This window comes from Dreissena polymorpha, chromosome 2 (assembly GCF_020536995.1).
Source record: "Dreissena polymorpha isolate Duluth1 chromosome 2, UMN_Dpol_1.0, whole genome shotgun sequence".
In the NCBI taxonomy this organism is placed as follows: Eukaryota; Metazoa; Mollusca; class Bivalvia; order Myida; family Dreissenidae; genus Dreissena; species Dreissena polymorpha.
The window spans coordinates 28,402,706-28,405,887 of NC_068356.1; the positions used below are offsets into that span (position 1 = coordinate 28,402,706).

A 3,182-nucleotide genomic window follows, 5' to 3' on the forward strand; every position below is an offset into this window, starting at 1 on the left:
ATCCGATAGTTTTAACACAATATTAAAAAGTACAAATACAAACCAGGTAATACATGTAAATGATCGTATGCATAATGTTATTGATCCCAATCTGATCTATTTCCGATTATCTGCGAATCCATCGAGTAGAAACAATAACCATGCAATTCGGTCCGCCATCTTGAAACGTTATACTTACTGAACGCACTGATGTGTTGCATTTTGTTACAAAGTATCTGATTGGTTATTTCTAAGTATCGGATCCAATCAAATTTTTCGGGTTACTAGGGATTCTAACACCTAACAACCCGAGATTTGTACAGTAATTCAATGCTTAATTTTCGCGGACGATATTTGTGTTCCGCGCTTTTTGGATCTGGTATTTACTGGATTTTCTCTCTTTAATAGACTTCTTAAAATAGCATTCTACAATCTCCGCGCGATTTTAAACACTACTATTTGTACAGAGTAGATAAATAAGGTTCCGCGCGATTAATTGAGCCCGCTTTTTCTACAGAGTTGAAAAATAATTGCTCCGACGGAAAATATATGAAAGTTCCGCGCTTTTAGATTTCGATTTGTATGTAGTGTTTTATGGCCATGCTGGCATTGGTTTTTCGCGGAAAGTGAAAGTTCCGCGAAAAATGACAATCCCGATATTTACTATATAAGTATATGTATTTTAGCGGGGGTCCCCTTTGGCTTTCCATAGTTTTCTATGGAAAGCCAAAGGGGACCCCCGCTAAAATACATATAATTATATAGTAACTATCGGGATTTTCATTTCTCGCGGAACTTTCACTCTCGCGAAAAACCAATGTCAACATGGCCAAAAAAAAATACATAAAAATCGAAATCTAAAAAGCGCGGAACTTTCATATATTTCCGTCGGAACAACTATCTTTTAGTATAGAAAAAGCGGGCTCAATTTATCGCGCTGAACCTACTCTGTACAAAAAGTAGTGTATAGAATCGCGCGGAGATTGTAGAACGCTATTTTAAGAAGTCTATATCGTCCGCGAAAATTGAGCATTGAATTACTGTACAAATCTCGGGTTGCTATGTAAATTGCGGGTTGCTAATGAAAAATCGCGCGGAAGATTCATTACTCCGCGCGATTTTTCAATAGCATTGAATTACTGCACGAAATTCGGGTTGCTATGTGGTTACGCGATAAAATTTGATTGGTTCCGACACCTAGAGTGAACCATCAAAACTAGCGTCTTATCCAGCATTCATGCAGTCATCATGATGACGGTTGTTTCACATTAACACAAAACCTTTTAAAGGGCGAAAGAATGATCAATTTTGATGACATTAGCCATGAGGTAAGTATTTAACATACACGAATTATGAATTGGAATGCAATTAAAACAGCTCAAGAGTATCGAGTGTTGTTTTCACGGTTTGTCGATATGCAAACGTCTCTAGTAAAACATAATCACGTCAGACTCATGTCGTCAAAAAATGAAATACAGTAGTGTTTGTGGGTAAGAAAAATCTTCCCTTAAGCTCAGTAAGTATAGAGCCAAGTTATTGTTATGGTAGTCATGTGCTCTAGTCCAGCACCGTATACACCTTCACAAAGAAAAAGAACAAGGCTTTACAGGCAATTCCTCCCAAAGGCAACTCGTACCTTGGTCAACTCGTTTCCAAATTTGTCAACTCGTACCTCATTCAAACTATTCGACTTGTTACATTTGTCTTATTTTGTCACAATTGTCAAATCATTGAAAGACACCAAACACAAGTGTCAATTTTCATCAACACTTTAGCAGCGTTATACATATCTGCAGCAAACAACTTGCGTGAAAAATGCTTAGATAATTTTAGTGGAAACATTAAGAGGAAAAAAAAACATTGTCTCTATGAGTTTGACTTTAAAGCTAACCATCCTACACCTATTTCTGTATATCGGGTACAGGTTTAGTTCGGGTAGGTACAAGTTGACTAAAAAACAGGTACGAGTGGGGAGGTGTTTACCACGGAACAATTTGACCGGCATGCAGAACAAGATTATTGATTATTATATTTAACTGTCACACAAATCTGAAAGATAACACAATGTATTACAAACACAATGACTGTCAAGACATTCTTAACTCTTACAGTTAACATATAACAGGTGTACATGTCTGATATACTGACCAAATAAAATAACACAACATTCACACCAGATACGACACAGATTCAAAACTCTACATTTTGTCTGCATAGCAAGCCAATTTAGCCCAACAACTTTGATTTAAACCAGTGAATTCTGAGCTATATTGCTTAAAGCCGAATGCACATTATGTCTAAAAAGTGTTTTACGGCTAATCTATGGTATGAACTATCTTCACACAAACAAAGCATCTGGTAAACCTTCAGATATCAATAGCAGAATGTAAATAATAAGTATAATGTACTTTATTGTGGAAGAAATACAGGTAGTAAATAATATGCAAGTATGAAACATGTTTTTTGTATTTTATAGCTGTAACAGTGTTCCCAACTTGAACATCATCTTCTGAGTACATATCTGAGGCAGAGCCAGCTTGCACGTCCTGTGTTGTGGACATCCGTGTTAGAGCCAGCTTGCATGTCCTGTGTTGTGGACATCCGTGTTAGTGCTAGCTTGCACATCATCTGTTGTGAACATCCGTGTAAGAGCCAGCTTGCACATCTTCTGTTGTGGACATCCGTGTTAGTGCTAGCTTGCACGTCATCTGTTGTGAACATCCGTGTAAGAGCCAGCTTGCACGTCATCTCTTTTGGGCATCAGTATTAGAGCCAGCTTGCACATCTTCTGTTGTGGACATCCGTGTTAGTGCTAACTTGCACGTAATCTGTTGTGGACATCTGTGTTAGATCCAGCTTGCATGTCATACGTTAAGGACATCAGTCAGAGATAGCTTGCATGTTATTTACTTGTGGACATTAGAATCAGAGCCAGCAAGGACAATCTCTGTTGTGGATATCTGTCTTAGAGCCAGCTTGCACTTCATCGGTTGTTCACATCCTTCTAATAACCAGCTTGACCATCATCTGATGTGGAAATCTGAGTCAGAGACAGCTTGCACATCATCCGTTGTGAACATCTCTTTATGATTTTACTCTTTGCTTAGATTGACACTGTGACTTTAGTGTAATACGTTGCAACCTTAAGCTATTCCTATTGTTGAATAAAATATTGTGTCATTAAAATATATTTTGTTGGATAA

General features: G+C 37.6%; 1 long non-coding RNA gene across 1 annotated transcript; it reads left to right on the top strand.

Moving 5' to 3' along the window:
- The first annotated feature begins 1,262 nt into the window (after window positions 1-1,262).
- LOC127866379 (uncharacterized) lies at window positions 1,263-3,182 on the top strand. Its single transcript, XR_008042974.1, has 2 exons — window positions 1,263-1,307; window positions 2,456-3,182. It is a non-coding gene; the product is annotated as an uncharacterized LOC127866379 (long non-coding RNA).